Here is a 12,618-nt window from a genome sequence, read left to right as displayed (position 1 = left end):
AGGGAGGGGTCTGCAGATCCCAATTTGAGTTTGCAAACTCAAATAGACTCATGTGCCCTTGTTTACAGATCTTGAGTTTCATAGCCATATGCCGCATTGTGTGTAATTGAGTACTGAGATGATGGCATGGGGTTGAGAAGGTACTTTGGTGGTTTTATGATGGTGTATCTATTATTATGTGATGCATGGTGATAGACTGTATTTTTAACTTTATATTTGTAATTTGAACAATACTGTATAATTTTGTGTTTTTTAATTAATTTTTAACTGTGTCAATAAATATCTGAATGTGAACTGTAATTAGTGTTTCCTCTCTATTACTACCTTCATATGACTAGCTGACCTTAATTGCCTAGGTTGTTACATTTCGCTTGTTCTTTTATCCCTGACCTAGGAATTACTAGAATAATTTTTTCAGGGGGTCCTTGATACCTATACATAAGATAGAATGTATAGTGGCATATCATTTCAAGCTTCGACCTGACCTCGTCATGAGCATTCAAGGGGTTAAAATGTATCCTTATGACATTTACTTACAACACCGTACGAGTATCTCAGAAACAGTACCCTCACAATGCACAGCACATACATGGCACTGCATTCTACAGGCTCTATCTACCACATCGCACTGCATCCTAGTGGCACAAACGTAATACTCTTCACCATGGACGACCACACTGCAATTTCTATGCGTGCTATCTCAAAATTCTCCACTGCAGATTAATATAGCTGTCTTACCCTCCACACTGCACTACATCCTATCAGGAATAGTAATCTACTGTTCTGTAGAGCATGGTGCCCTACTGACTCACCACACTGCACTGTAACTTGAGGACAATAACCAACAACACTGAACTGCATCCTTGGGACAACATGTCATCACACTACACTGCATCTCAGGGCTAGTAGCCTAACATAGTACAGCATCCTGATGACCCTGACCATTCACAGAATATGGGAGCATTGGACCTCTAAGACCCTATCTTGCCTTATATATTATGGGCACTAAACCCACAGTCAGTAACTTCCTGGGACAACAACCAAGGGCATTGGATTTAAGGGGCACTGTTGATGCACAATGAAGTGCATCCTTTGCAGTACAAGCCCAGGACACCACACGTTTGCATCACACTTTAATGCACCATAAAAGCATTAACCCACAATGCATTGTGCACTAGAGACAGTAACCCAACACAAAGTATCCTAGCGACTCCTCCCACCAAATCCCATTCTAGGGACACTTATCCTTTATACCACATTCAATTGGCATCAGACCGGCATACCACATTGAATCCTAAGCATTTTAACCTCCTTCTAACCTTCTTCTACTCCTATGTTCATCATACTGTTACTAACCCCACACTTCTCTGTCTCTTTGAAACACTAACCAACTACAAAATACCCTATGTGTTTTGAACTGCATAAGCACAGTCTATACTACAGACATTTCCACTGCAATAAACTACTGGGACACCAACTCACCAACATGCTTGCTAGGGAGCAAATCCTACTACACTGCATGCAAAGGAGCCTGAAACAGCACACCACAATGCCTCTTAAATGTGCTTCCTCAACTCAATGAATTCTAGAGAATCTAGTATACCAAACTACAATACATTCCAAAGACGGTAAGCCACTTTAATGCATCTTAGGAGCACTAACCACAAACCACTCCTCAGTCTACGTGCATCAACCTAGAACAGTGCCCATCAAAGGGGCATGAATTAGCAACAGTCCTCTACATCATAGGGAAAGTAATGCGTCACATTGCACTTCGACAAGCAGCATGACCAGATGCACCCTGGTATCAATCGTGATGAGTACTAGCAGAATCAAGTCACCTTTAAAGTTAACTTTCTATCTACAAGACTATTTACAAGACATTTCATATTGCACAATCAGAAAACAAACCTACATGCACCTACCCTTTAAAAATTCTCAGTACTCGAAATCAACAAGTCTTGGTAAAGCTAATAGGTCTGGCTTTGGCAAGCTGGTGCAATAGTTAAATTTTTAAACATTCTTATTGCAACCAAAGGAAGAAAAAAGAAAAGGAGAAAAAAGAACACTTGCAGCCACTTAAACATGATGAGGTTATGCTTACAATAAAAACATAAATAAATGTAATATTGTAGACCCGTTTTATGATTCTACATCTGTTGATTCTTATTAGTGCCAAGAAAAGGTATTAGTGGCTTGAAATACTATGGCTTGAAGATATAGTTTAGGCAAACAAGGATTACTAGAAAAATAAAATCGGGTATAGGATGTAAATGAAACAAGCCTTGGCAAAGTCAAGAGGTTGTGCCATTATAAGTGAGAAACAAGCTGTTGGCTTTGACAATGTTTGTCTGCAACGTATTATTTAAAGTACAATTAAAAAAATCATTTCAAAATACAAGACAAAAATAACAACATATCTTAGGGTAAGACTAAGCCGTACATTGACTGCACTGCTTTTAGTTTTTAGGTCTCGCCTGGAATTCGCATCCGAAGGATGCGTCCAGGTTGGAGACTTATAGCTAGCTGACTCGGGGGAATGAAGGACAAGAAACTGCCACGCGCTTTTCCTCGGCTGGATTTCACTGCGTGCACGCGCTTTTTCCTTCAGTTTCCTTCAGCATGTTTCTTTCTTTGTGTGAGCGTGCCTTCGGTTTCGTTTCCTGTCTTAGAGCGCGTTTGCTTTCACTGATCGCTTTCGCTGATATGGGCATTTTTAGAACACGAAATAAAGAGAAGTAATACATTGCAAAATGGCAACGTGGACTTTACTTAAAGGTGTCAAGAAACTTCACGAAATAAACAGAAGTAATACATTAAAAGCGATACACAAAAACAAATGGTAATAGCATTTTTATATAGTGCGGACTTTACCCGAACAAATGGCAACAGCTTTTTTATATAGCGCGGACTTTACCCGACTGCATAAACAGAAGTAATACATTAAAAGCATTACACAAAAACAAATGGTAATAGGATTTTTTATATAGTGCGGACTTTACCCGAACAAATGGCAACAGCTTTTTTATATAGCGCGGACTTTACCCAACTGCATAAACAGAAGTAATACATTAAAAGCATTACACAAAAACAAATGGTAATAGCATTTTTATATAGTGCGGACTTTACCCGAACAAATGGCAACAGCTTTTTTATATAGCGCGGACTTTACCCGACTGCGTGAAAGCAGCATGGACTTTGCTTAAACGTTAAAGAGACTTCACGAAATAAACAGAAGTGCGTGAAAGCAGCAGCAAGGGAGGGCGGGGTATTCTGATAGATTTCATCGGGGAGAGCTTTTGAATCAAGTGAGGGCAAGAGTAATTACTGAAATAGCATGCAACAGTGAGCCCATGTTAGAACACAGACGCCAGTAGTGGATTATGGTTAATGAAGTTTAAGATGATATATCCGACAACAGTGGGGCTGTGAATATTGGTTAAATGTGAGGAGTGGAGCCCCGTTTCGCTAATCAAAGGACGGGGAAAGCCAGACACGAACGGTACGCCTGGCAGGGCTCAGATGGATGTCAGCCTTTGTTTTGGGCACATAGAACTGCCTTTAAAATCACCTAAAATGGGCTGAGGTGAGGAGAGGAAACCGTAAGCATCCAGGCTCGCATCCCCAGGTGAATGCTTGTGCAGCTTTCTCTGAAGTGCAAACTCAACGGGGAAGTCCCTATCACACTGACGCCACGGTTTAACTACTGGCCTGAGGCAAAGTAATTGGGGCCCCACTGCAAAATGTGGGGAGGGACAACCGAGATATCAGTCTCTCAGTGAGATTTATAAGCAGGGTCGGATTGGAACATGTTTAGCCCGGGCACTCACAAAAAAAACAGAGAGTTAGTCTCATTTGAATCTGGCAGGCTACAAATGGCAACAGCATTTTTATATAGCGCGGACTTTACCCGACTGCGTGAAAGCAGCATGGACTTTGCTTAAAGGTTAAAGAGACTTCACGAAATAAACAGAAGTAATACATTAAAAGCATTACACGAAAACAAATGGCAACAGCTTTTTTATATAGCGCCGACTTTACCCGACTGCGTGAAAGCAGCATGGACTTTACTTAAAGGTTAAAGAGACTTCAGGAAATAAACAGAAGTAATACATTAAAAGCATTTAACAGCCACACGCACCCCCCCCGTCGCCGCACCTACACACACACCAGCGCACCTACACACACGCACGCACACAAAGACCCCCCTCCCCCTGCCGCCGCCACCCCACTCACGCATGCGCACATCACAGACACACGCATACACAGCCACACGCCCCCCCCGTCGCCGCACCTACACACACCAGCGCACCTACACACACACACGCACGCACACATACAAAGACCCCCCTCCCCCCGCCACCCCACTCACCGGTTACGCAGGATTTCTCTTCTCTGGGGCGGCGGTAGTGGGGCTCTCCCGATCCCTGGGAGCCCCTCCCGACAGCGCCTCTGTTCACCCGGTCCCCCATCTCGGGACCGGGACTCAAGGTGGGGCGGCCCCGGGGCTCTCCCTAGCGCACGGGAGCCCCGGGCCGCGGGAGGACTCGGCCTCTATGCTCCATCCCGGTGGGCAGCCAATAACAGCCCAGCAGCAGGCGGGACTTCCTGCTCGCTTCTGGCCCGGCCCACGTCTTCTCTCCCGTTGCCTGGCTTCCTGCCTCAGGGGTCCGCCAATGGCAGCGCGGCCCCGAGCAGGGAGGCGGGCACAGCGTTTTTTTGTTTCTCTTTTTAAGTTTTCTGACTATGCCAATTTAAAACAAGAAAGAAAAGATTCCTGAAAGTGTGTAAACATCAGGGTGAGGCTGGAGTACGATTATAACAAGGTTGCTGCAAGTCACAAGTGCAGGCGACTTAAATATAACGATCGTATAGGTCAAGAGGGAGCCCACTTAGGTAAAAAAACGAACGATAGACGGTTTTACAAATAAGAAACACAGAGTACCTGCGGGGGGGCTTACCTGTCCGTCGGTACGCAGCAATTTGTAGAGCCTGAAGCCGGAGGGACCGGGACTTTTTCAAGCCTCCTTTTGAGATATTATTTCTATATATCAATAAAATTTGATACTTTTGTACAAGCCATATTTTATATGTTCCTTTTTATACAACAAAACTTAACTACTGCATAAATAAAAAGACATTGCCATTTACAATACTAAAAGCTCAAACTTTCCTAATGCGAGACCTATTGCATTGCAAATGCTTGTTATTAATGGCATGGTTTATTTATTCAATGCTTTCACTCAGAAAACTGAACAGAAAAAAAGGAAATGTAAGAAGTAAAAGGAAACACGTGTCAAGGCCTAATTTACTGTTCATAGCAGGTTTATGGGCCTTCAGGACAGTACAACTTCTGCCTCAGCGGCCAGCTGGGTGAGTGCAGCAGATGGCTTTTATGGCAACACCATAAAAGACTTTGTGTCCCAAAGCTTGTACTTTCAAACAATACATGGCATGCAGGAAATAAAATAAAAACAACCCTAAATGTTTGCTCTTCAGTTATACCCCTGCAAAACATATCCTGGCTTCTGTCCTTTTACAGACAACCTGTGAGGGGGGTAAAGGGGAGCAGCACAGTGCAGGAGTGGGTATTTGAGGGGAAAGCAGCACATGAGGGTGAGATAAAACATGCAATGTCATGAAGTGCTGAATGAAAGAGAAAAATAGTAGTTCGCTAAATGTCAGCAAGTGGAAGGATAAGTCAGCCAATCAAAAGGATCGTAAAGTGGTTATACTTCCGAGTAGGGACAAACACAAGAGAAGAGGAAAGAAATCCACCAAATAAGAAACAAGCAACGAGTGACAATAAAGCCAACCAACAGCAAGAAATGGGAGTGCTCTAAGTCAACTGTAAGTTCGCAATGGGGCGTTCGCAACAAGACAGTTTGCATTGTTTGGTAAGCGAAACTTGAAAAAGCATTGGCAAAAAAAAATATGAGCCCACCAATCCTGGCACAGAAGTGCATTTCCTGGTTGGGAGTTGTGACATGATCAAGAACATAGTTTTCATTCACTGTGCAAAAGAACCAGTGGGTGGAGTGAGTGACCTCTTAATCCGATGATGTGTGCTGTGGGCGGAAGCAATATGTGAATGACTAGCCAACACATTCATGAAAGGTTTGACCCACAATAACTCTATGTAGATATAAATGTATGCATTATTTATGTTTTTTTTAATTACATGAGGTTTGTGGGACAGCTAAAGCTGTCGCTAGGCCACACCTAAAATGTACTCTTGATATCAGGTATTTTTGGTCCTAGAAACACACCTTCCAACATGATGACTCTCAACTTAGGAAGCAGTGAAGAATAGCATGATCTTAGGTATGCTTTGAAACGGGTTCTGGTTCTTAAACAAGCTGTCTTCCTAGATTGCTTAGAGGGGTTCTGTTTCTTTAGAAAAGCTGTCTTCCTAGCTTGCCTATGCTGCCTAGAATCATAGCAAACAGACTGTGAATGGGGGCTGCTATTGTAATTGTAACTCTGCGCACATTAGGTGAAGTTACACAAAATGCGAAACTACCATTTAGCTCTAATTTCAGCGTGAAACGCATCCTTTCATTCATTTTAGACATGAGGACGACATTCAGTTAATAGCACCAAAAAGCATAAGTGCCAATATCAAAAGCAGTTCATTTTTTGTACATTTGTGTTATTCCTGTGCTCCAGCACTGAAATATTGCCACAAATTCACACCATGTGCTATAATGTCATAATTTTGCGAGATTATGCAGGCGTAATAAGAATGTGGCCTGGACCTACAACTTTATGCTTAGTCTTTTTCATTCTTTGTCTTTCGCAAGCATTTTGGAAACTATAGGCACTTTGCAACTAGTAGGACAACGTGCAAATAACATTGGAAGTAGAATGAAACTATCTTGGAAAAGATTCTGAAAAAACTTTGTGCAGAAAATGAGTTAATAATTTAGAAAGTCTATTAAAAATTCCGTTTTACAGGATGGTTTATAATATTTATTCCAAGACCTCCTTACACATAGTTTTCAATATTGTTATTTATACATTGTTTTGGAATTAAGCAATGCATTTAGATGGAAGCACAATGGTCAATGAATTATAAGGAGGCTCTATGATTACCACGAAAATCAGATAAAATCAGTAAGCCATAAACACCTAAATGACATAACAAGCGATTGCTGGATAGATAAAGTATTTTATACTACATTAGAAAAACATATTACTTCTAATATAAACAATGCACTATAACTAGGGCCACTGGAAATATGCAATCCTTTTGCCTTTCCGCATAATTATGTATTTCATGTATTTCAAACATAATCCTTCATCTGTTGCATAATCTGTAGATTTTACCAAATGAATTTTGTTTCTAGCCCAAAAGGATCTAAAGTTAATAAAAACATGTGGTGACACTTGTTTCTGCGGAGTAGAAGCCCCTTGCCAAGGTTAATTTGTCATATTGCTGTATTTGAGTACTAAACTGTTTCTAAAAGCGTGAAATACTTTTCCAAGACAGTGTTACCATGAGCAAAAACAAAATAATGAAGTAATGCTGTCACAAAATGTGCCACATTAAGACGCATATTTTGTCTTTATTACCACATAATTTATTGAACCTTTCACAATATTTGGTCCTCCCATGCTGTATAATTCCAGTGGTCCTGATTATAACAAGAGCACATGCAAACACACCAATTGTTCACATTACTTCACCATGTTTTTACTATTTACACGTTTGTATTCACTTTTTTAAATGCTTCATTCTGCTCCTTTCTCTTCCTATTACAACATCACTCCATCTAATTATTTTTTGGGGAAAACAAAGACCTATGGACTTTGTCAATGTATGCTCTTTTCCACCTCTGCTATTTCTATACTTCCCGCTCTCCTGCTAATATAGCTGCTCTTTCTGCTTCTCTCTGTGCTTCAGCACTTACTGCAGTCAATTATTTTCCCTGATTGTTTTTCCTCTATCTTCACCAATAGTTATTGCTCTCACTGCTTGAAAAGTAAATAATCTTCTCCTCAAATATTTAGGGGTATTTCTATACCTTCCATTCAAGTTTCAGTGCAAGCATTGAAATACCGGTACTTCTGGGAGGCATAGACTTACGGTGGAGCTTGATTGATTATAACAACAGAAGTTACTGTTTTGTTTTATCTGCAATTTAGTCAGCAGCTTAGATTCTACTTACTTCTTCAATCTTTCTACTCAGCAAGTATGCCTCTCCATCTCTTCACCATAACTCTTACCAAAGTAGGTCTTCTAGGTCTGGGGTTTGATACTCAGTCAAACAGACTGTCAACAGAACTGTTGCTAAAAATGTACATAGAGTGGGTTTGGGTCCCCCCCTTACACGCATTGGATATCCTCAACCCACCTCTGTCAGCCATTGGCTTGAGACTTTGTTGCTCAGTCTTGTCCCAGCCCAGTGAAGTATGTATCTCTTATTTAATGCTTTTGGCTGTTTGTGGGTTTCCTTCTCCCTACACTTGAGAGGTAGTACAGAACTGCATAAGGGACTACTTTACTGCTATAGCACTTGATGTCCACACCTGTTGTTTCCCTTTCATGTAACACACTATAATGTGCTAATGGTGAATGTTTTAGCGCATAAAACCCAGACCTACTGGCTTTGCCTGTGCTTGTTCCGTTTATCACTGTCAACTGTTTTTCTTGAACAGTCCCATCCCCGACTCTAAGTTCTCTCTTGTTTCTTTCCCATGAGTAGTTCTTGTGATACCCGCCTTTCCAAAGCTGTTAACTGATGCTTTCGTGGAGGCGTGATCCTCAGCCCGCCCTAGTTGTTAGCTAAAAAAAAAGGGATCAGATTTCCAAAGAGTTTCTTCAAAATATTCAGCAAATACAGCGTTGAAGGCAGATTACCATTACTGTACCAGAGGAGTCTGTCAGCAGTTTCATTTTCCATCTTTCTCCTTTCTTCTCTCCCTGCAGCACAATGCTGCAGATCATTAACTGCAAATGTAGTTGGTTATGAGGAGTCCTGGCAAAAGAGGGAGGAGGCAGGGGCAGGATCTCAGTGCATGCATTCAAAGTAGGATATTTCACTGTAGTCTTTTGATTTATCACTGTTCATCTTTGGAGTAAACTAGGGTCTAACAATTTTCTGATTATGTCACCAGTAAGCAGATGGCCCCTAACACAGGTATGCTGGGCCACATCTAAGTTAAAATGACTCTGTACTTATCAAATAACCCTTCACTTGGGCGTTTTATGACTTTAGTGAGCAATGTAAGCTGTATCTGGGCACCTGCCTGGGTAAATGAATTAATGTCGAACATTATTGCTGATGGGCTTTTATGTCTCCTCTTTTGGATCAGCATGAAATAGAAGTCGTGATCTGATCCGATGAGGTTGTCTGTCTCACCTAATTCCTTGGACCGTCATTGATTTTCTGCAGGTGGTAAATCACTATTATTGCCGCAAGCAAACTAGAGATACACATTTTGATCATCTCGTATGCTCTCTGTATTTCAAATGGAATTAACTCACACTAATCTTGGGAAATTTTCCTTCTGATTACCAAATAACATAAGCAAGCATCTGGCTTCTACTGCTCTAAAATGGTTTGGCTCTATCACAGCCCTAACTAAGATAGGGCCGGTACAGCATGGTACTGACTGGTCCTTTAACCTCTATGAGTTGCTGACTTACTCTGGAATTACCGTTCATAACCAGGTGCTATATAGTACTGTAGATCTAAAATTAAAAAAAAGAAGAAGGTTCTTGCAGACTTCAAATGTCAAAGAAATAAATATTCAGCTCTTTTGGATCAGAAGCAGACTTGAGATAACTTTCTTCATGGCTGGACACCACGCACGCTACGTTTAACGGATATGATGGACAGGGGAATATGAGGTTTCTGGGAGGAGAATATTTATTTTATGTATTTGCTCAGCACCAGGAGCCCCTCACAGGTGATAATGCACTTTGAAAATGCATATAACATAACAAAACATGCCAACACATATCATGTTTGTGGGGTTTGTAAATCACTACTAACAAATCTGTTGTAGAGTCTGAGAGCCTTTGTGTATTGGGACATATAAGAGGGAACCGGATGATGGAAATGTAGATGTCTGGTGGTGGTTGCCAGTCAGTTAGTGGGTAAGGACAGAAGATCTGGGCGTTGCCTTGATCAAAAATACCCCCAAATGATGACAAAGTCTTGCAAAAGGACTAAGTCCTATGATAATTGGATGTAGAAGGCGAGAACAGTCTTGGACGCTGAATCAGGCACATACAAAAAGTCTGGATTTTTCCACTGCCAAGTACAAGAGGTGGGCTATTGAGAATCTTCTGAATTGTAGATAGTAATTTTCAAGTCTCTGTTTAAGAAGTAGGTTAACAGGAAGAAGCACTAAACATCGAATAATCTACAGTCAAGTTTCTTGTTTTGAATTTGTCAGATAGACAAAAGTCACCATTTGCAGCACTGAAGCTTTTGGTGGGTAGATGAGGGACACTCACATTCCGAGGTAGGTGGGAGGATGGCCATGTAGTGATTTGCGTACAAGTCAAAGAGTTCTACATGTCAATCTTTATTTTATAGAAGCCAAATGAGGTTCCCAGGGTCAGCATTATATGAATATGTCATTTCAGATCAAACAAGCAAGCTCCTCAGTTTTGAACTCTCTGGAATTTTGAAAGAGATAGTTTGCAGGCAGAGTATATACTGCTACAGTAATCCAAGCAAAACATGCCCACAGTGAAGATGGCAACGATTTTCTAACACAAATGGAGAGGGCAGCTGAACCATTTTAACAAACGGAAATGGTGAAATGCTAGTTTGAAAATTGCATTTTTCTGGGGAATGTATGTTAAGCACCTATCACAGAGCTTCCACACAGCCGCGGCCCGTGGAGGGAGTTCGGTGGGGCAGGGAGGCTGTGCGGGGGAGGGGCAGGGTGGGGTGGTAAACAACGGAAAATGGTTAATTGCAGGTAAGTAAACAATTTGATAAATAAAACAAATTTTGTAGCGCGCGCTGCATCGCTTTTTGCGATGCAGGGTGCGCTACGAAATTCATTTTATTTATTAAATTGTTTATTTACCTGCAATTATCCATTTTCCGTTGTTTACCACCCCCCACTTTGCCCCTCCCCCGCACCGCCTCCCTGCCCAACCGCACTCCCTCCACGGGCCGCGGCTGCTTCCACAGGTTCTTTACTTTAGTCATGGGGACCGAGAACCACCTACTTCAATAGGCCTGGGCAAAGATTGACAGGATTGACAGAGCCCAGAAGCAGAATTGTTTCCACTGTTCAGGCAGAGCACCTTTTCATGCGTCCAGCTCTGAACATGTGAAAGGCAGTTGGCCAATTTATGAAGCTTGCCAAGCTCAGACTCAAGCTTAAGATGGAGCTGTGTGGTGTTGCCATACAAGTGATAAGCAATGTTGTGTGGGTCTAAGATGTCAGCGATACAGGACATGTAACCATTGAAAAGGCTTTGGGACAGGCCAGCGTTTTGAGGTATTCCACACTTGATGTTGTGTATTTGGGAGAGGAATGGGCCCAATTTGACTAAGTGAAAGCTGTTCATCCGACAACAGAAGGCATCAACAATCTTTCAAATAACACCTGGTGGGCGTTGCTGTGCACACTGAAACAAGAATTCAGCACTTTAGACACCACCAGGGCCACCTTTAAACAATGGCTGAACTGGATGACGTACCTAAGAGGGGCATACTCAACTGCACTAAGACACACACCCTGGAGAAAAACTAACAGAGAGATGTGGTCATCTTTAGATAGCGTCCTTGACCCGCACAAACCACCGTAGACAGCAGCGAGAAAGCTAAGATCGAGACCCACCCACAGTGTTCGATGGTCGTTCCACAACCTTCAGCCGAACGCCTATATGTTATATGTATACGTTATATATGTTATAACCAAGCTCATGACTGAAAGACGATGGACATTTCAAATGACACCCAAGAACCAACCACCAAACGCTTTTATGCAATACGTATATGCCAAATGAAACAGCGAAATGTTCTAAATGTTATATGTATATCTGTATCCTGTCAAAGAAAAACAATAAAAATATATAAAAAAAAAGGCAGCTAAAAGGTCTAATAGAATAAACATACACTGGTGGTCTTCGTCTTGGGAGTTGAGTACTTTGATGATATTCATTCGTTTTCTCCATGACCAGAAAGGGTCTCAAGCCTGACTGAAAATCACTCAAGAATAAAAAAGGAAAAGTGCAAGAAATCTTTATTTTCTGTGGCTTTACAAAGACTCATTTATTCTTTTGCAGCTGGCTCATGGAATCAGCCTACACCTGGGGGTCATACAGAGGCCACCCGTACACTAAAAACAACAATTCAAATGATTAAAAATGAAATGGCACTTGAGAATCACTGTCATTTGTTGTGTAAATTTTAGTCACTTCGTACAAATGTGTATGCAGAAATCTACATTTAGCTAGAGTGAAAATATGGGATATTCCTCGGGCAAATTGGATACAAAATAAGATGGGGTCAGTTGGTAAAAATATCAGGTATATGAAAGAGGTCATAGGTTGTTTGTTTCCCTTTGCTGGTTAAATTATGTGTACCTAGTTTGCACTTATATAACAAAAGCATAACATAGGGCTAATGTGTTGTATTCAAT

The 12,618-nt window shown here is 41.5% G+C and overlaps 1 protein-coding gene across 1 annotated transcript in view; it reads right to left on the bottom strand.

Moving 5' to 3' along the window:
• The window catches only part of SYTL5 (synaptotagmin like 5), a 684,371-nt gene that overhangs the window by 628,455 nt on the left and 43,298 nt on the right, over positions 1-12,618 (bottom strand). The window lies entirely within an intron of this gene.

Source organism: Lissotriton helveticus, chromosome 8 (genome assembly GCF_964261635.1).
Source record: "Lissotriton helveticus chromosome 8, aLisHel1.1, whole genome shotgun sequence".
Lineage (NCBI taxonomy): Eukaryota > Metazoa > Chordata > Amphibia > Caudata > Salamandridae > Lissotriton > Lissotriton helveticus.
Note: the sequence above shows the minus strand (reverse complement) of the source record. Positions and strands in the feature narration are given on the sequence as shown.